We start from the raw sequence: 22,945 nt of genomic DNA on the forward strand, positions 1-22,945 counted from the left end.
GAGTGTGATGCAATGCAGGAGAAAAAAAGGAGATTTCTAATGTATCAGGATTGGAGATCCTCCAGGAGTCTACCAGGCCTCTGGAGGATATAGCTTTATAAAAAGATTTTTGCATTTTATTGAGGACATATCTGGTTTGAGATTTACGATCCAAAAAGGGATCCATGAGTTGATTACAGTCGCCATCAACATTTAAATCATTATTTGCTTGTGAGGAAAGAAGCATGGAAAAATCATTCCAAAAAGTTAAGTCTACACCAGTGGGACCATTAACATTACAGATGGATCATTTTGTATTATTAACCATTACATCTAAAAATAGCCATCTACCATTGGTATCATACAACTCATTCTTTAACTGAATAGATAATGATTTATGAAACAAAATGATAACACCATTTTTATTATTCACTGACGGGGAACAAAAGACTTCGCCCACCCATTGTTTGCGTAATGAAGGCAAATCTTTAAGAGTAAGGTGGGTTTCTTGCAACAAAACAACTTGACATTTTAATCTTGCTAAGTAAGATAAAACTCACTGTTTCTTAACAGGATGCGAAGACCTTTAATATTCCAACCTTTAATAATCCAAGAAATGACGCGAAGACCATTCATCTCTGGAAATCAAGAAAGGTAGGCGGGCGAGTAGGAGAAAGGAATGAAAGAATGGAGGAGTTATAAGAAGAATAAAGAAAAGTAGAAAAGAGAGAAAAATAGTCAGATAAAAGATAGCTAGTGAGACGGTGAACCCCATGACCACCATAGTAAAAGGGGTAAAAGAGAATGGAATAAAAGTGAATTGAGAAAACACTAGAGAGTCAGGAGATTAATTGAAAAAGGAAAAAAGTAAAGAGCAAACAGAATAGGAAGAAGGTTGCCTGAAAAAAAGATAGGAAAGTGATAAGAAAAAGGACAGCCAGAGAGAAGAAAGAAGAGGAAAAGAGGGGGAAAAAGAAGAGTTGAAATATAGGAAAGATGAGAGAGTAATGAGATAAAATTCCCCAAAAAGTGAATTCAAAAGAAAGATGACAGAAAGTAAAATGACTTCAGTCATAGAGGACATTTGACCAGAAGACATTAGCGTGGGAGGGGGGGCAGCAAGATACCAGACAACCGCACGAGCAGGAGGCACAGACAAAAATTGGGTCACAATAGTTATGATGAAAGAAATAACTAAAACAAAAATCCAAAGACTAACTGTAACCAAATAAGACAAATGAAGGGGACTTACCAAATAGTTAGGAGGGGATGGCAGCATTAAGGGTTGCACAATACAAACATCAGGGCAACACGAGGAAAGGATATATACAACAAAACTGCAAGGAGGAGACCTGTGAACAAGAAGAGAGAGCAGAAAATTATTACATTAAGAGACAAACTAAGAAGGAAAACATGTTAACAATACTGAACTAAGGGTGGGTGTAAAATCCGTTTCGCGGGCAAATTTGCGGATTTTCCGCGATTTCGCGATCCGCGAATCTCGCGAAATCGCGGTAAAATCCGCGAATCAGCGGGGACGAATTTTCAGCCAAGCAAGGGTTACAGCAGCAGGTGCAAAAGTTGAACCTAATTTCTTTGTAACCTTTTACAAAAGGGTTACAAACAAATTAACTTCAACTTGGACACCTGCTGCTAATTGCTTCCTGGCGCCTCATTGCCTACTTGCAACTATTCTCTGACCCTGCTCTGAACCTTGAAGCAGGGTCAGAGAATAGTTACAAGTAGGCAACGAGGCGCCTGTCCAAGGAATTAAACCTCATCAGGAAGCACTTACAGATATAAAGAACAGGAAGAAGGGAGAGGATGGCAAATACACCCATTTTGAGTTGTCAGGAGGGGTTAAACTAAAAGAGACCTTTACAGCACAATTTTCATATGCATTTTGCTAAAAATAAAAAGCTGTATGTTCTGTAGGGGCAACTCAGGAATCTGGCCCTTCAGAGATCCGGCCTCTCTTTCTTTCTCTCGTTCTCTCTCTCCCTCTCTCTTTCCCTCTCTTTCTCTCTCTATCTATCTATCTATCTATCTATCTATCTATCTATCTATCTATCTATCTATCTATCTATCGATCTATCTATCTCTCTCTCCCTCTCCCATAAACGACTGCATGGGTAACTTCGCTATGCAAGCGGCTCGCGAAGACGCAAAAAGCCCCGCGAACACGCAAAAAAACCCGCGAACACGCAAAAAACCCTGCGAACACGCAAAAAAAACAAGAATCCGCAAATTCGCACAAATTAGCGAATTTTGCGGATCGCGAATTCACAAATCCGCAAATTCGCGGATCGCAAATTCGCAAAATTCGCCCATGCTTTGAACATCAAACAAGAAAAGAGAAGAACTAAGGTTTGCTGAGTTCCATGAGTTATTCCTTGTGAGTATGGATGAATTTCCGAAGGTCAGCAGGATCGTCGAAGCTGAAGGTCCGTTCTTAATAGGTTACTTTGAAGAAACAAGGGTGAATTAAGCCATATCGAGCATTCATCAGGCGAAGAACAGGTCTCAAGTCCAAAAACTCTTTCCGTCGAGCAGCAGTTGGTTTGAAAACATCTTGAGTAAGAAACAATTTATGACCAGACCAGAGCATCTGCTTATGTTGTTTGGCAGAATGAAAAATCGTCGTTTGGTCTGAATAGAGGAGGAAATAGGCAATAATACCACTGGGTTTAGAAGTAGAGGATGAGTCTTTTGGACCAAGGCAATGAGCTCTTTGAATATTAACATGCATGTGCTTAGGAAGACCAGTAATAGGAAGAACTTGAGTCTTCAAAAATTGGATAATATCAGACCCTTCAGAGCCCTCCGGAATACCATAAATGCTAAGATTATTGCGCCAATTGCGATTTTCCAAATCTTCTGAGGTTTTCTTAAGTTGAGCGACCTCCTTGGTAAGGCTAGCAACCTTAGCTACAACATCTTGAGCATCACTAACCTTTTGCTCCACGTCCGTCAGCCTCATATCCAAACTAGACCATTTGTCAGCCAGCCTCTGGAGAGTTGTGCCTGTATCTGTCATGAATGGACGGATAAGGCGTAGTTCCTCCATAATATCCTCCAACGTAACAGGAAGCAGAGATTTTGACTGAGTTGTGGGATCTTTCTTAAGATGCTTACCAGTTGCAGGATCTTTACGCGTGCCAGAAGTGGTGCCAGGAGCCTTAGTGGTGTGTGAAAACTCCATTGTGAAAATGTAAACCCAGAGGAGCAGAAATAAAAGGTGAAACATGAACCAAGTACCAGCAGCACCAAACAATATTGACAGAGAAGAGTTAATGCTGATGAGCAGACAATTGAATCATAGTCTGACAGAAAATGGAAGCAAAAGGTGTTGAATTGAGGAGCCAAAAAAATAAGTGGATTAAACTAACGATATAAAGTCGATGGTGTGGAGTGCCAAACAGTAGTGATAGCAAGCCACCAAAGTATCAAATAGATAGGCAAAAAAACATAGCTCAGATGAAGTTTGAACTCAAATTGCAGATGTGTGCCTTAGGTAATTTGCGAGCATCAAGGCAGAAGTACAGTTAATAATTTAGAGCCCAGCACAACATGTCCAAAGAAGAAACAGGACATCCAGTCCAAGTTGTAGTAAAAAAGGAGCCATGAAATTGGAGCGCAGAGATAGCAGCAAGAAAAAAGAAAAACGCTGTGTATGAAAAACAAAAACGAAATGGCGGCCGCTGGTCAGGAGGAGACAATGTGGCATGTAACTCACTCAAAAAGCCGCATCTGGGATCAAAAGTTTGCCCATGGGTGATGGGATGGTTCCGATGGCGAAATCAGCCGCTTTTGCCAAGAACCGCCGCCGCAAAATCAGCCCTTCATTTACGAGCTCCGCTCGTCGTCGCGGAGCTCCTCAAGGTGCGGCCATTTTGGGTCGCCGCGCCGGGCGCCTCCAGCAAATTTACTTTAAGATGATTATAATATCACATCATTAGGGTCATTAAATCGGTTAAGAGAGAAAGTTCATGTTGTGTGGCATCGAAAAGCGAATTTGCACTCTTTTTGTAAATCATGTGTGCCTGCAAGTTACATTTACATGTCAAATGGCTCTGGGAATCGGACCCGGGTCTTTATGACTACTGATGAGGTGTAACTTATGACGGTGCACAGACCTGCATTCCAACTCTGCAAATGTTAGGCATCTCACATCTTTTTTCTAATGGGCATGTTTCGCACAAGAACTTGTAAATCTACACCTGTGATTTAGTCCTCCGTTAGGGTGTAGATTTATAAACTTTGGGAGCTCCAAAAATATTCCAGTAGTGCTCTGAGAAATGGTAACTATTGCAGGTTTCCAGGTGTACTCAGTCGTAACTACTTGTATGTGTTATTGCACATAGTGTACTATTTAGCGATTATAGATACTTACAGAAAGTAGCTTTGCATATGATACATTTTTGTGGGGTTTCCTCCATGGGATAAATATTTTTCCCATTGGAGAAACTGCTTCATGCCTCTGAAATTAGATTTACTGGCTCGTGATATTACACCACTATGGAGTAATAATACATCTTATTAAATTGATTAATTGTGTAAATTCATATTTCATGAATTGCAAAGTGAATGTGCAGTCGTAAATCAAGCCATCGGGTCCAACGTGTCTTTAAATTGATATGCCTCACAATGGCAATAGATCAGGGTTTGTTGCGACGGGGCTTTCCCTACAGCTGGGCAGCAAAATAATATACCACTTTTCACTTGTCAATTATTATTTTTCTACATTTATGCTTCCAACTCTTACATGCTAGTTTTATCGCCTGTTTTCAAAGTTCTACTCAAGGTTTTTGTACCCTTTATTTGGTCCCTCACTTTTCAAAATCGTCTGACATTTTTGGCTGGATCTAAAACATATTTGGGTGGCACTATTACAGGTCCATGGTGGAAATGAAGGCACTGCATGTGCAAACACCAGTTACTAAAGGAAATATGAAAGGAGACCTGTGGTGATAGTAAGGACCGACAAGAATATATGTGCATTTTTTATGAGTAATGTGTTAATGTGTTGTTTTCCTGATGAATTACTGCATTGTGTTGTTGTTGTGTTGTGCTGTGGTAGTTGTCTTGCGTTCTTATCAGAGCCGGCTCCTGGGCGGTGCAACCGGTGCCACCGTACCGGGTGCTGACTGCAGGGTGGTGCCATGTTTGCAAGTTTATTATGGTTTTAAAGCACCTACTGCCACTTTCCTTTCTTCCCGCAATTTCCAGGCAACAAAAAATGTCACGATAACTCCTGCGATTAATGTTCTTTATGGTGAAAGGTCAGAGTTTTGTCTAGTTGAGGTTTTGACTCACTGCAAGGTAGCGCAAAGGGTTAATATGCCTGCTGCAAAGAACGTGTACCATGCAGAACACAACTGCTTATAATGTAAATCGGTCAGTGGGTTACTGCTTTTAAAAGAGACATCCTTTTGTTACTTGCAATTTATAAATTAAAATCCTAATATAGAACAGTGAGCTTTAAGTTTCATCAAAAAACTGCATGTACACTGCAAAGTATAGATTAGAGCATATATTAAAGTTGCAAAAAGGGTTAATTTGGGTAGAAATCAATACTTATTATTAAATAGAACCCCCCAACTACGGTGTTCATTTTTAAATTGAAAGTTTGTACTTCTCTAGACCAAGCACTCTTAGGGGCTCATTACGATGGTGGGCATCATTGCGGTGCTGGGACCGCCCGCCAGACGTGCGGCGGTCTCACCGCTGCAAGTAGGATGCGCCCGCCATAATGGCGGATGTATCCAGGGCATTTAACTTTGCGGACGGTGCTGCTGGGTGCAGCACGGCACGTAAAACTGAAATGCTGTGCTGAGCATTTCCCTTCACTACGAGGCAGGCACCACACTGTGCCTGCCACGCAGTGCAGGGAAATGTAGGGGAGTACCATGGGTACCCCCCCCCCCGTGCACCAACTCCACACAGAGGGGGGCTGCAACAGGTAGAGGTGGTCATTGGGGGGCGCCAACAAGCATTGTCGCACCGTGCACCAACAGCACTAAAGCTGGCCCTGGTTTGCCTGTTTGGTGTTAGTCTCCTGTTTGGTTTGACTGTGTTTTTATTTTGCTCTGTGTTACCATATTGTGTTCTGTTACATTTTGCAATTACTTTAATGTCATCAAATACTATTATATTTCCAACTAGAAGAAGAATACTAAGTAAAGTTCCAGTGATAAACAGCCTTTACTACTGCGTAAGGTGGTGAAATACCACTGATGAGGCTTCATCTGAAGGCCCTATTTAAGAGCTATGTCAGCCTAAAACGGTGGTACTGGCTGGGTCTTAAATTAGCAGTTCCAAAGCCCACTTATGTGATACTGCTCCCAGTTTCTACATTTTAACACTTGTTTAATTTCAGTACAATGGTTTTATGTGTCCTTCTACCATGAAGCTTTTCAAATATTTTGTTGCTCTAAGCAAGGGTCATTTGACATAGGTCAGGTGCAAGACTGCTGCTTGTAGGTACAACGTAGTGCCATCTGCTGGATTGGCCCTTGGCAGTTGCCCATACTTTTACTGCTAAGTATCATTTACTTCAAGTACAGCAGTGACCCAGGGCCCAAGTCGAGAGTACACACAAGTAGACGGCGTCCACCCATTATTTTCACAAGGTTTGGCCCCACAGGAATATGCTGAACTATTTCTGACACTGGGGCACATTCAGCAGTGCATGCACTCTGCCTGCTTTCCTTTCTGAGCAGTAAAGCGCAAATGGCAAGGGGACTTTGCTATTTAAAATTGGAGTTGGACCTAAAACAAAGGCCGAAGTTAAGTGGCCTGCTGGCCTCCTTTTGTTCTAGTATGCTGAAGGGAGAGCTCTCTGGGGCTTCATACCTAGGTCCAAATGCAATGGACAGAGCTTGTCATTACTTCACAAATACTTAAGATAGGCATGCTTTTGACTTTGTTCATGCACTGGAAGAATGTCAGATGTGTTGGTCTATCCCACTAATTACACACATAATTTAAATGTGACTATTTTGTTTTATTTCTTTAATAGCGCTACTCATTCCAAGGATGGGTGTCAGAGCACTTTACAACTTACAAACACAATATACATTGACATAAATCATGTGTGTGTGTGTAAATCAAATGATCAGGATGTGTTACATAAGAGAGTGAGGGTCACAAGGCGCAAGAGTTACATAGCTAACTAACTGTGCTATATTAGAAGGATTTCAATTTATGAAGGGCAAGTAAGAAAATGATCTTTGTGTTAAAGGCAGTAAACCACTTACCTAGTTGCATAAAATAAAAATCTGTCATTTGCATGGAAGATAATGCTTCAATTACTTACCGGTAATTGCATTACTCTGAGTCCTACTCCCTCGCTTCCCTTACTTACACAATGAGGCATCCCTGCCTCACCAGACACCCATACCCACGTGATTTATCACGTGAGGACTATAAATAGTCCCCAGCCCCCACACAACTCCTGTAATACCACAAAAATCGAAACCACACCAAAAGGTTGGCCTGGACCATCAGGGAGGGAGGAAGGGATGTAAGTAAGGGAAGCGAGGGAGTAGGACTCAGAGTAATGCAATTACCGGTAAGTATTTGAAGCAGTGCCTCATCGTCATTCCCTCGCTTCCCTTACTTACACAATATGATATACAAAGCCAAACAGGACTACCAAAGAAGGTAAGCAAAAAACAGGTTTATTAAACAAAAACACAGAAAACAGGGGAAAACCCACTATTTAGGAATCATAGTGGAAAGAACCCTGTGTCCAAAGACATCAGCACAGTCAACCTCCTGGCCAATTCTGTAATGAGAGGCAAAGGTCAACGGTGAAGCCCAGGTGGCAGCCCGGCAAATCTCAGAAATGGAAGCCCCTTGGACCTCCGCACAGGAAGCAGCCATGGAGCGAGTGGAACAACCCTGAACCCCCAAAGGAGAAAGGTGCCCCTCCTCCTTGTACGCCAAAGAAATCAGCGAACGAACCCAACGACTCAAGGAAAGAGTAGAAGGACGCAAACCCGATTCACAGGCCCAAAATTAACGAAAAGGGAATCCGAGAGACGGAAAGGAGCGACCCGCTCCAAATAGACCAGGAGAGCCCTCCTAACATCCAAAGAGTGTAGCCGCACCTCAGACTCCGAGGACAGGGATTCAAAAAAGGAAGGAAGGACCAACTCCTGATCCCTGTGGAACTGAGAGTCCACCTTAGGATGAAAGGAAAGAATCAGCCACAACACGATCCTGTCCTCAAAAACCCGACAAAAAGGGTGTTTGGAAGAAAGAGCACCCAGTTCACCCAGGGGCCGAGCAGAGGAAATGGCCACCTAAAAGAAAGTCTTGAAGGACAACAGGCGCAGATCCATAGAAAGCAAGGGCTCAAAGGGAGAGGACATCAAAGCGTCCAAGACCAGAGACCGATCCCAGGTGGGAAAATGCCTCCGAGGGGTAGGAAGAACATTACCCAAACCCTTAAAAAGGCGACTAACCAACCCCTCAGAATCTGAGAGATTGCCCCAAGCGCTTCTAAACAGCTTAATCGCAGCCCATTGCAAACGAAGGGAAGAAACCTTCAAGCCCAAGGCAGCACCCTCCTGAAGAAACAGCATCACCTCAAATAAAGAAGAGGAAGTAGGGTCCAAACCCTTGACAAGACACCACCGACTGAAAGAACGCCAGTGCCGCAGGTAAGACTTGTTGGTCGACGCGCGCCTAGCCGCCTGCAGTGTAGAGGTCACACCAGCCGGAACCCCTTGACGCAGAAGACCTAAGCGTTCAACCTCCAAGCCGCCAAGCGCATCTGGGCTAGAACATCCTGTTGCAAGGCCGGGAAGATCAAAGGGGGCGGAGACAGAGGCAGTAACCACTCCACCTCCGACCTCATCTCCACCAGGAGAGGAAACCAGGAGGCACGAGGCCAAGTCGGGCCACCAGAATCATAGAAGCCCCCGAGGAGCGGACCCGCAGCAGGAAGCGGAGAAGAAGGGGGAAAGGAGGAAAGGCATACAGAAGCCCACGGGGTCAAGGGCAGGAGAGAGCATCCACCGCCCAGGCAGACCCCTCTCGACTGTGTGAGACAAACTGGGCAACCAAGGCATTGCCCACATTCGCAAAGAGGTCCACCACCAGAACACCCCAACGCATTGTCAGATCCACAAACAACTCCTGACGAAGGCAGAAATCCAAAGAGGACGGAATGGCCCTGCTGAGGGCATCCGCAAGGGAATTGGACACTCCCTGAATATGGATCGCCGAGAGCGCCAACAGACGAGACTCCGCCCAAACAAACAACCGCCTCGCCACTAGGGCCTGAGAAGAGGACCTGGTCCCCCCCTGTCTGCTCACGTAAGCCATGGCAGGGATGTTGTCCGTCTTGACAAGGACAACGGAACCCTACAGAAACCGGGAGAAGGCCAACAGAGCCAAACGGACTGCCTCCAACTCCCTTGTTTGATGACATCCTGCTCTGAGAGGGAGACCAGAAGCCCCTGGACCGATGAACCCCCAGCCAGGCCCCCCACCCCGAGAGGCTGGCATCTGTGGTCACCACAACCGCAGCCGGAGGAGAGAGAGAGACACCCTTCAGCAGATGACCTAGAACCAGCGACCAACCCAGAGCCGTCTTGATCTGAGGGGAAACCGGGATCGGAGAAGAGAGGGGAAGGCAATGGGGAGACCAATGCGCCAGAATATGAGCCATCAGTGTGTGTAATTGAAACCTGGCCCATGGAACCAGAAAAACCGTGGCCGCCATATCCCCCTGAACCTGGAGCCAACGAGCCGCCACCTGCACCGCTTCGGACAGAAGAGACAAGATGTGAGAATGAATCTTGGCCACCCGAGTCTCGGGCAGAGTGACCACCCCTAAATCTGTCCGAAACCGAGCCCCAATGAAGAGACGAACTTGGGACGGAACAAGGAACGACTTTCCCAAGAAAGCCGTGCTCCCTCAAAACGGCCAGAACCACCACTGTGTGATTGAGAGCCAACTGGAAAGCAGGAGCATGGATTAACCAATCATCCAGATAAGGATGAATAAATATCCCTTGACGGTGGACCAGGGCCACCAATGGAGCCAAAAGCTTGGTGAAGACCCAAGGAGCAGACTTCAGCCCGAATGGCAAAACCGCAAACTGGAAGTGAAAGTTGCCAACAACAAAACAAAGAAACTCCTGATGAGTCTGAGCCACTGGAACGTGAAGGTAGGCGTCCTGTAAATCGATAGATGTCATGAAGTCCCGGACCCCCACCAACGGGATGATGGACTGCAAGGTCACCATTTTGAAGCGAACGGTCCGAACCCAACCATTCACCCTTTTTAGGTTCAGAACCGGCCGGAATCCCCCTGACACCTTCTGGACCAGAAACAAAATGGAATAACATCCCTGCCCCCGCTGTGCCAGAGGGACCGGAACGATTGCCTTCTTTGACAGAAGATCTCGAACCCCCTCCAGAAGAGCCACCCTCCTGGCCGGAGACCTGGGGATAGGAGTAAGGATGGTGCCCCAGTCGGGTGGAATGGCGACAAAGTCGATAAGATAACCTCTCCTGATAATAGTCAATGCCCAGAGATCCCTTACATCCAGCCGCCAAGCTTCCAGGAAAGACAACAGCCTCCCGCCCACAGGACTTGCGGCTGAAACACAGTCGACGTCAGGGCTTCCTCTTGAAGGCATCCGCTGGAGTCTTGGGACCAGCCAAGGTAGAAGACTTCTTGGGCCGGAACTGGCGCTGACGAGCAGAAAAGTTTGCAGAGGACTGCTGGTAAGACTGAAATGACGAAGAGGAGGACGGAACTGGATTCCAGAAACGGCGAGAACCAGAGGCAGACACCTTGCTCTTGTAAGGCAGTGCATGCTTACGATCCTTGAAAGCCTTAGTGATCATACTATCCAGCTGGTCACCAATGAGCATCTTGCCATCAAAGGGGATCTTAAGGAGCGAGGACTTCTCAGAAGAATCAGCTTTCCAGTCACGCATCCACAAATTCCGACAAGCCAAAACCAAGGAGCCAGAGGCCATGGCCGAAGACCGAAGCACATCCGAAGAGATGTCAGCCAAGAGTTTAGCCTGTTGTTCCATGTGGACAAGCAAGCCAGAGCAGTCCGTCTCCTCCTGAATAGCCGTGGCCAGCTTCCCAAAGTCAGAGACCAAGGATTGTGCCGCATACGCAGAGTAAACGCCAGCTCGCAAAGACAAATTCCCAGCAGGAAAGGCCTTCTTCTGATCACAATCCACCTTCTTATCTGTGGCATCAGTCGGAGAACAATCTTCTGGATTGATAGACGTACGACCAATCAGAGTGGCCAACATGGCATCCACCTTTACAGAGTGAGGAAGAGAGACCCCCCCTTCCTCCAAGGAATAAAGTTTCTGCAAAAAGCGAGGAACTAAGGAGCGCTCCAGGTCCCGCCACTCCCCCGAAATCAAGTCCTTGATGCGTCCATGAAAGAGCATAGCGAGCGCCGGAGGCTTAACATTTTGTGGAAAGATGTCATCGGAACCCACAGGAGCAGAAAAAGGAGAAAACCCCAAGTTCTCCCTAATGTGTTGGAGAATTGCAGGCACCTCATCCCTACGTACAAACTTCCTCGAAGAGGTAGAAGGCTTGGCAGTGTCCGAAGAAGAAGAGTCCTCAGAGGGAGAGTCCACCGGACCCACCGCAGCATGAGAAGACCTGCGCTTCGCAGGAACCCTGCTTTCCAGAGCACGAGCCACAGCAACCTTAATCATGGCCTGCACCTCAGAAGCAGACAGGAGGGCTGAAGAATCCTCCGGACCCTGGGACCTGGTTTGACGAGCCGGGATAGGCATCTCATCATCAGAAGAGGAGGACAGAACACATACGCGCTTGGAGGTCCGCTTAGCCATAATGAAAATGGTCAAAGAAGCACAGCAGTGACAAGCCTTAAATAAGGAGTAGCCCAGAAACCGACCAATAGATATAAAAGACCAGGAGGTAACCAATGAAAGAGCAAGAAAATGAAAAACCAATCAGCAAATAACACAAAAGAAATAAAAACGACCCCTTACGAGGCCCTTACTGTAATGGAGCATCCGAAACAGCCAGCCGAGGATCACCTGCACACCCGACAGCCGCCGTCTCCCATTCCGGCCTCCAGAACCGAAACTACAGCCCCAGCCACTCAGGGCCGGTGACTCCGTCACCCAGAACCTGTCTGCCCAGCCGCCGAAGACTGCACCGCTACTCCTGCAACGCGGTGAGGAAGGCTCGCGTACTCCAGGCTGGCACCGCCAGACCCAGCAGGCAGCATAAAGCGAGGGCGAAGCCCTCAGAACGTGAAGAAAGACCGCAGCCCCGCAAAACGGCCAGCGCGTGGGACTCGTGTCTCTAGCTATCTTCATACTATTGTTGGGGGAACACTGGGTCGCGTTTCACCGGGACTACACCACTTCCGCTTTCCACATTTGCGGAGTGGTTAGCGCTCTAGCCTACTGTTAGGAGGGGCTACTTAGGCAGCGAGGAGCCGGCCGCCGACGGTGGTAAGGGAGACAGTGGCAGTGTCGACCGAGCCACTTGACGCCTGCCAGCGCTCCGAGCATTATTTTAAATAGAGAATTTAGAATCTTTTAAAAATCGTAATTGTTTAAAAATTGTACTTGCTCATTTTTAAATCAGTATTTACCTGCTGCACACTACCACAATCATAACAGCTTGTTTGAACATCTAGCTATCTTCATACTATTGTTGGGGGAACACTGGGTCGCGTTTCACCGGGACTACACCACTTCCGCTTTCCACATTTGCGGAGTGGTTAGCGCTCTAGCCTACTGTTAGGAGGGGCTACTTAGGCAACGAGGAGCCGGCCGCCGACGGTGGTAAGGGAGACAGTGGCAGTGTTGACCGAGCCACTTGACGCCTGCCAGCGCTCCGAGCATTATTTTAAATAGAGAATTTAGAATCTTTTAAAAATCGTAATTGTTTAAAAATTGTACTTGCTCATTTTTAAATCAGTATTTACCTGCTGCACACTACCACAATCATAACAGCTTGTTTGAACATCTAGCTATCTTCATACTATTGTTGGGGGAACACTGGGTCGCGTTTCACCGGGACTACACCACTTCCGCTTTCCACATTTGCGGAGTGGTTAGCGCTCTAGCCTACTGTTAGGAGGGGCTACTTAGGCAGCGAGGAGCCGGCCACCGACGGTGGTAAGGGAGACAGTGGCAGTGTCGACAGAGCCACTTGACGCCTGCCAGCGCTCCGAGCATTATTTTAAGTAGAGAATTTAGAATCTTTTAAAAATCGTAATTGTTTAAAAATTGTACTTGCTCATTTTTAAATCAGTATTTACCTGCTGCACACTACCACAATCATAACAGCTTGTTTGAACATCTAGCTATCTTCATACTATTGTTGGGGGAACTCTGGGTCGCGTTTCACTGGGACTACACCACTTCCGCTTTCCACATTTGCGGAGTGGTTAGCGCTCTAGCCTACTGTTAGGAGGGGCTACTTAGCCCTCTCGTCACCCTGAGCGCGCAGCGATCGCGCGCAGGGAAGCGCCAGAGAACGCGCCTGAGACAAGCCAGAGAGAGGCCCGTCTGCGCCCGTCCACGACAGGACGGGGCTAGGGGCCAGGGGATTAACATCTGCAGATATGCCTGGCATTGAAGGCATGAGAGTTACTTATACTTCTCAGGTACTATTACACCTTAGATCTCTAACAACGCTGGACTGCCATAGCAGTGTTTGCCCACAGGTGAAGGTTCTTTTTCATGTCTACACTGCCGCTCCCAGTTTGACACTACCCTAAAAGTCCCCAGTATAGATAATGTTCGATGTCACATGCTACAAAGCAACACTGCTATTCATGTCCCTAATGACCATACTATCCGATCCGGAAGGAAAAATATCCTCTGCAATATCAGGTCGCTCTCGAAACACTCAGCCCAGGTCTGGGATTTGATTTCCTCTAAACAACCTGACCTGTGCTATCTTACTGAGACCTGGTTAAAACCGTATTCTACTCCTGCTATTGCGCTGGGAGTTCCTAATAATTATAAAATGACTAGGCTAGACCGTCCTATTAAAATGGGCGGAGGAATCGCCATTATATATAAACAAGACATTTCAGTTAAAATCTTAGAGGAATTGACGACCACTGAAATCGAATTGCTAGTCTTTAAAATTACATACTCGTCTAAAGACTGTCAGACAGGCGCCTTAGTTTATCGCCCTCCTGGCTCCTGTATAGGCTTTTCGAATCTCCTGATCGAGTTGCTAGCTCCTTATGTCAACAGTGATAGTAACTTTGTATTAATAGGGGACTTTAATGTTCACAGTGAGAAGTCCGGCTGCAGCGAAGCGCAAGCCTTGCTGACAGATCTGTCACTATTGGGTCTAAGTAAACGAAACTTCGGACCCACCCACATAGCTGGCCTCACACTAGATCTGATTTTATCTAATTCTTCATTGGTCTCCTGTCTGCCTGCGGAGCAGGTCAACTGGACCGACCATTTTGTCCTGGAATTTTACACTCCATTTCCTGGGCCTGTCAAGTCGCAGCAGATTTCACTACCCGCTGTCCGTAGACAATGGCATAAAGTCACAGAGAGCTCTTTTGAAGAGAAATTTATTATGCCCACTATCCCTCCTAGTGATAATATTGACATGGCATTAATTAAATTCAGCAAGGCGACTAAAATAGCCATTGATAAAATAGCCCCTTTGAGACATTTCAAACCCCGACCAGCTGCTAAACAGGAAGTGTGGTTTTCTGATCACTTAAGGACCTTGAAACTTTCTGCGAGGAAGTTAGAGAAGAGATGGAGAACCACCCATTTGGTAGAAGATAAAAAAAGATACTGGGATTCACTTTCTATCTACCATAAGGCAATTCGGACAGCTCGAAAGTCACACATAACAGTGCAAATTGCTGAGGCTGGAAACTCCCCCAGAGTTCTCTACCAGATTCTGTAATCTTTTGTTAAACCCACAGCTTGCGAATCAGTAGAAATGGCATCCCAGCAGTTGTGTGATGAGATATCCAATTTCTTCACCACAAAAATTGATAAGATCTATGAAAAAATAACTAATGCTGGTAATGATATGGTTTCCTCAATAACAGCACTCTCTCAGGTTGATACAGAGTGGAAACAGGATATACATTCTCTGGAATCTTTCCCCCCCATTTCTGGGGAGGAAATTCTGACATTGATGACCAGTATAAAAAGTGGGAGCCCAGAGGACATTATTCCAGCCAGGATTATACCTGCTCTAGCAGGGCAGCTTTGCCCTGTTTTTGAGCAACTTGTGAATCTTTCTCTCACTTCCGGCCATGTCCCTAAAGATTGGAAACGAGCCCTTGTCAGACCCATTAGGAAGAACACTGCCATTCCTTGGACGGAATTGACCAATCTAAGGCCAATCTCACTGCTACCTTTTCTTGGGAAAATATCTGAAAAGCATGTTAATTTCCATCTATCCAGATATATCGAACTGGCAGATGTTCTTGACTATTCCCAGTCTGGGTTTAGGCCAAGGCATAGTACGGAATCCACTTTGGTATCTGTGACTGACGACTTGCACATGTACCCAGACAGGGGCTTTTCAGTGATCCTGGTTTTGTTAGATCTATCAGCGGCGTTCGACACCGTGTCACATTCCAGATTGACAGAACGGTTGTCGAACTCCGGGATCAAAAACAAAGCCCTTGCTTGGCTAAAGAGCTTCCTATCCGACCGCACCCAGAGTGTCACCATGGTTGCATATCGGTCAGCGGAGGTAGAGATCTCCAGAGGGGTGCCACAGGGCTCTTGTTTGAGCCCTACTCTTTTCAACATCTATGTGGCACCCCTGGCAAGAGTGATGCGTAAGTACGGTTTCATCCCCGTGTCATATGCTGATGACACGCAGCTCCTCTTCCCGTTCAAAACTATCTCCGCTGAAGTGAAGAGCTCTTTTTCAGCTGGTATGAAGGCAGTGGCACAATGGATGTCGGCCAACTGCCTTCAGTGCAACGTCAGTAAAACTGAGGTTATGTTGTTTGGGGAAGCTAAACTGCTTTGGTCTCCGGACTGGTGGCTCAGCGACTTGGGTGTTGTTCCCGAACCCCAGTCGATTGTAAAGAACTTAGGGGTCCGTCTGGATCAAGATCTGACACTCAAGCAACATGTTAATTATATCTCAGGTATATGCTTTCACACTATCAGCCTACTGCGCAAGGTTTTTCCTCTTCTGCCTGATTCGGTGAGGAGAACTTTAGTCCAGGCACTTGTTATAAGCAGGATCGACTATTGTAATGGTCTACTGCTTGCTGCCAATGAAGGGGTATTGGATAGACTACAAGTCATCCAGAATACGGCGGCCCGCTTGGTTCTTAATGCCCCTCCTAGAACTGCCTCCAAAACCCTTCTTGACCAATTACACTGGCTTTCTGTCCGGCAGAGAACGAAATTTAAAACATGTTGTTTGAGTCACAAGTGCCTAAATGGCCTAGGACCTGCATATTTGAAAAATAAATTTGTCCCTTACACCCCCACTCGATCTCTTAGGTCCAGCAATGATTTTCTTTTGCAGGTACCACGGGCTAAGAAAGCCAGACACGGGAGTAAGGCACTTTCCATAGCAGGACCTACTCTCTGGAATAAACTCCCTCTGTCACTCAAACAATGCACAGACCATCTAAAATTTCGGAAACAATTGAAAACAATACTGTTTAAAAATGAAATTTAGCTTCCATCCACATTTATTTCTTGGTGTTCTACAGGTGTCAAAGCGCAGAGATACTCCACTGAGAGTTGATTCCAGCGCTATACAAACCAATAAATAAATAAATAAATAAATACTGGTGAGACAAGAAAAAAACAGGAGGTGTGTGGGGCTGGGGACTATTTATAGTCCTCACGTGATATATCACGTGGGTATGGGTGTCTGGTGAGGCAGGGATGTCTCATTGTGTAAGGAAGGGAAGCGAGGGAGGGACGATGAGGAAATGTGCTTTGCAGGAGACACCTTAATCATCTATGCAACTTTGGTTCAAAACTCGGACTAGGTAAAATACCGATCTCTCCAGCAAATGCGTTAACCTCCAGAGCTATCTTACCATAATTATCATTCCCTGAGATTTATTGGGAACACAAAGATCCCTGCAGCAGATGTCTTAACCTCATTAGATATTTTAAAATGCAGACTTTGGAAACAAGCAGAAGAGTTTTACTTTCACGTTTCTCCTTGTTACCAATTTCCTTGTGGCAGAGTTTAAAATAAAGATATGTATATGTTGAAGCCCACATTTTGCGTTGGGGTTGAGTCAATTTTTGGCACACCCCAAAGTAAGATCTAATTTGTTAAATCTCATGAGATGTTTAATTGTACTCACAATAGGCCTGCAAAACATACGTGTGAGGTGTTAAGATCTGATAACACTTCTTGTGAAGTCACTTTCTCTGAGGTCATTGGTTGCAATGCCACTTCCTGTGATGTCACTTCCTGGGATGCCACACTGTGATGTCGTACTGTGATGTTACGCAACATGATGTCACTTGAGTGCTGCCTGACTTGGTTAGTCCCCTCACTTCTATATTTTAGGACTTGTGCCCTGGCCTAGAGCTCACAAGATCTGGGTTCTGGAAGCATCCTAAGACATGTTTTTCTTTTGACAGGCGTGCATGCCTCCTCATTAGAATGAGCTGCTGTGAAGTACTGGTCATTGAAGCACTTACAGGAAAGAACCTGACTCAATAGTGTGACGCCATCTTGTGACTCACGTGGACTGCTGCACAGAGGCACACTGAAGCCATTATTGGGCTTCACCGAACCCTTCCAGAAAGGTGCTGACTGCATCGAAAAGTCTGCTAGCTGGAAAACTATAGACATGCTAACATTGACTGCTTATCTAATGTTTTAGGAAGGAATGCCGACTCTACATAATTGTAATTAAGAATTATATGGTAAGAGAAATGTTTTTATTTACTTGGAGCTGCAATTGGTAACTAGTATGTATACACCTGGCTATAAAATCCGAATAGGGTGGCAAAATAATTCCCCCAAAAAATGACGATTTCGGTTTTCGGCGTTCTTTTTCATAGATGCCAGGCATTTTTGGCTCGAGCCTTCTTTTACCCGAATGATAATGCAGAAACTGAAGCAGCCTTGAATGCAGTCCAGAGCGGCCGTGACGTCAATGTTTGTTACAATTTTCAGTTTCACCAAGCAGTTACTGGGACAGGGAGCAACCGGGGCAGCCCTCCGTGCAGTGACTGCGATAGTGAAACTGACCACGGCTCTTATTATATATTTATATTTTCATTGGGCACGCCAACAGTTTTAGGTCTGGCTGAAACAACTTCAGTGATAGCCATGACTATTCTTTGTACCACTCACTGTTCCCTGAGTGCGTGCGTATGTGTGTGGGCATCGTGCAAAGGTCCCGGTGTTCCCATTTGTACAGGCCACAATGTTCCATTGGTATGGCATGACAGCTTTTTGGGTAATCCAAGTTATGACTTTTGAAACGTTTCCTTTGTAGACTGTGACTGTGTGCTCAGCAGGATGGGTGCATCTGTTTTAATGAATTGCTACTTTTTTGTGTTGGTTGAGGTTAATACTCATATCTCTCAACCTTCAGAGCAGCTTGGATGGTGTCAACCAGGCCTCAGTGGTTTCAGTGACATCACCAGACCATTGACCCCACTGATAGCGCATCACACTACCTGTGACCCTGCAGCAGCTTAACACTTACAACGCAACTTTTACAACGCACTACCTTTACAACGAAACGTTTACAACGCAACATCCATTACAACGCATGCCATTACAACGCAACCATTACAACGCATGTCACTACAACGCATACCACTACAACGCATGTCATTACAATGCAGTCATTACAACGCATACCATTACAACGCATACCTACACTATCCAACACTTCCTACTGTTGCACCCCCTGGAGTTAGAATAGTAATTTTTACCCCTACACTATCCAATACTTACCATACATGCAATGTAATGGTATGCGTTGTAATGGTATGCATTGTAAATGTAGTATGTGTTGTAGTGGAATGCGTTGTAAAGGTAGTTTCAAAGAATTCGTTGTAATGGCATGCGTTGTAATGGAATGCGTTGTAATGGATGTTGCGGTGTAAAAAATGTGTTGTAAAGGTATGCGTTGTAAAAGAATGCGTTGTAACGACATACATCCTTAAGTAATATGCGCAGGTTCTCACTTTTATCCAACATACATTACTAAAATAAGTTGACGAAAACTTTTCGTGAATGCTTATGTTTAGTGCTTAAACCGCCAGGCACCTAGCTTCTTTCAACCGTTTTGTGTAGGATTCTCGTCTTCTGCTGGTTATGGTGATAGAAGAGCAGCAGACATGCCTCATTCAAGGCCGCACTGGGAACCACAACCGGCCCTGGCAAAGTGCTCGGCCGCCTCCCCCCCCCCCTCCCCACTCGGGGGTGTTGGAGGTGCCGCTGAGCTCTTTGCCGGGGCTGGTTTTCGGACGAATTTGGTACAGGGCCGATTTTGCAGCTATACTGCAAAAACAGCCCTGTAACAAAAACGCCCCCCAGGGGCCCAAAACCGGCCCCCACACGTGCGGCACACCGGGGAATTGCCCGGTACCCGCTATGGCCAGTCCGGCCCTGGCCTCATTGGAGCACAGCTTCTATCTTGGATATTCTGAACTTTACTGTTGACTTTGATGGGTCTCACATCTGGGAATCATAGTGTCTCTTCAGTTATCGATTGCTCTTCCTGCTCCTGGTTTTCCCACCACCCAGCTGTCCAGCCCCCCGCAGCACTACTTAATGGTGGCTGCTGTGCGGCTGCACCAAAGGCAAGCCCGTCTGCACCCGTCGAAGCCTGGACCAAGCCCAGCACCAGGGACCCTGGTACTCGAATCCTCCACTGCTACTGTGCCAGCACCATCCTCGCCCTCAACCCTGGATGCCACTCCACCTGCTATCTAGTGTCACCGAAGAAGACTGCACAGAAGACTCCAGCACTCTTCACCTGCAGCTACTGAAATCTCGCCTTCACCCACGACAACACGCTAGCTCACTGAAGAAGACTGCAGGGACGACTCAGGTACTCTTCACCTGCAGGAACGGCACCCGCCTCCTTCACCCACAACAACACGCTAACTCCTCATGCCACCCAGCAGACCAATAGCATACCAAAGTGGCTCAACTGCATCCTCCTCAACATGCGATCCCTCCACAAACACACCACAGAAATCTGGCACTTCCTCAACGCCACCTCCCCCAGCATTGCGTTCCTCAATGGACCTCCGGACCTGACAACACCAATGCCATCCCAAACAGCTACAAAATCATCCGCAAGGACCACCACAACCGCCCAGGAGGTGGCATCACCATTGTCCACAAGAACACCCTCCGACTAACCACATACTCTAATGACCCTTCGAAGACCATGGAATACCTCCACTTCCAGTTTCAAACCAACCCCAACATCAGCCTCCACAGAACCCTCGTCTACAGGACCCCCGGACCCTGACTGCCATTTACCAACGCCATCATAGACCTCATTGCAACCCAGGCTCTCATATCCACCGACTAGACCCTATTTGGAGACCTCAACTTCCACATTGACAACCCCAGCGACCAGAACACTGCCTCCCTACTGAAGAACCTCGCCAATATCGGACTCAAGCAGCTGGTTACTTCACTCACCCACACAGCAACGGACACACGATCAACTTCACCTTCTCCACCAGCAGGAACATCACTGACAGCCACACCACCGAACACCTCTGGACCAAACACCACTGCGTGCACTTCACCTTCATCCCTCCCACCGTACACCACCGCCCTCACTGCCCTCCCACCCCCATCACAACTGGACCAAGGCCACCGAAGAACTTCTCATAGACTCCCTCAGCAGAACCTCTCCGCCAACGCCAATGGACGCCAACATTGCAGCATGCAACTTCCAACAATGAATCTCCAACTGTGTCAACAGTCTGGCACCCCTCATGCTTCTCACACCATGGCAGTTTCTGCAATGGTACTTTGATTAGTTTCAAAGTAGTGCTTAATCTTGTTATCTATTTCATGATGAAACACAGCGTCAAGAAGGGCCCTCAGGGATAGGTGCCATACCTGTGTCCATCTGGGATGCCAATACTGATCAGTACAGGGGGATAGTGCAACAGGGTACGAGCCAGGTGTTTCACTAATGTAACTAATTGGCTGACTTCCCGAGTAAATAAGCAGTAGTCCAACCGAGACAGCATATTGTGCGTGGCAGATTAAAATGTGCCTGTCTTCAAGTGTGCATGTCTGTGATGCTATATATCTGTAAGCCCCCCCCCCCGAGAATATACCCATATAGCTTTACAGGCCGCAGTGTGGATTCATGGGACTTATCCATATGCGATTCCGGGGATGTGTCACCTCTCCATATAAATGATATTGGGTGTAATTCTCTACTTGTGCCATGTAGTGCATGGAAAACGTTATGGTCATCAATTTTCCGGTATAGACATTGATCAACGTTAAATGTTTCCCTTCTAATGTGTCTGCAATATGATGAAGCATTCTGCATTGTCAGCAGTAGTGTGTATTGTCCTTAACTTATAATCTGTTTGATATATATGGCTAACTCTCTAACATATGATGAAAACCAAGCGGTGGCCTTTTTTCCCGCCCTTTTACAAACCACGTTTTTATCTTTCTTGTTGGGTCAAATGAGTTTCTTGGAGCATGGCCTCGTCTATGTTTTTGTGTTAGCAAGGCCATCACTTGCCATGATTTTCTGAGTTCATGTAGGCCTCACACATTCCATGAGATAAAGTGTTAGGGACATACTTATGTGAGTTTTGTGTTGCCCTTGTGCAAAACATAAATAGGATTTATTGAGCCACGCAAGGTCACCTTGCATGACCTTGAGTGGTTTGATAATTCCGGGGTAACGTAATGCAGCGCAAATCACTGCGTTGCATTACTCTACACCAGGGAGGCGTTCCATGATTGGAGCGCACACATCCACCCATGGATTTTTGCGCATTCCCAGATTTGCCATTAGTAATAAAGCTAGGAATAAATCAAAAGGCTGCGTCCCTCCATGTGAGTGTAATGAGGAAAAATATTTTTACTTCTCCTCGTTACTTCCTCTTTAATGTGTGCTGCATTCAGAAGCACACATAGAAACAGAAAAATGCCTAACAGGATTGATTTTGGTTAGGAAGGTGTTCCTTCCTGCACATAACCAATCATGCTTATAATGCAGGCACCCTTGCACCAAGGTGCACAGGTGTCTGAGTTGGTGCTAGGAAGCACATTTTGTGCCAGCGCAGGGAAATTACGGGAATATGCCATATATTGTTAAATACAGCGCATTTCTGCCCTTTCTCAATCACGCAGGGCAGCAAGGCAACTTTGATGATTGTGGCCATTCGTGTTTAGGCACAGCTGTGCTTGTGGTCAGGTGTAGGGGATTGGGGTATTTATTAAACGGGCAAGTTCACACTGACTATCTTTTGAGAGTGTGCATTGTCAAATAGTAAACATAACTCAGCATCTGCTGGGATCCATAACAAGGTACATTTCAAACCAAAATAAACCTACACCCTATCACACCAGCCCCTCAACATAGCCGGCAAGTGTTATATTCCTTTCCACCCATACCCCAAACCTTTTCACTTGAATTAACAACAGACTCAGAATGCCAAAAACACCAGCGCATTAATACACCCAGGGTTTTGCCATCCATGGGGCGTAGGCTAATTATTGAGACAGACTAGGCTCACCCAGCCCGCTGGGGGACCCAGAGCATACCTTATGTCACATACAGCAGGAGTGGCAGCTGCGGTTGGTGCAGGTAAGCGCAGTGGGCGGGGCTATGGGGATGTCAACACATAACAGAATAGGATTTATTTATTTAATTTGTCCTATTCCGTTGTTTGCCGGCATCCCCCCTCACGACCCATCCCCCCACACGACCCACTGCGGTTACCTGCATCGACCGCCACTAAGGAGTGGAGT

The sequence above is a fragment of the Lissotriton vulgaris genome, chromosome 2_1 (assembly GCF_964263255.1).
Source record: "Lissotriton vulgaris chromosome 2_1, aLisVul1.2, whole genome shotgun sequence".
Classification (NCBI taxonomy): domain Eukaryota; kingdom Metazoa; phylum Chordata; class Amphibia; order Caudata; family Salamandridae; genus Lissotriton; species Lissotriton vulgaris.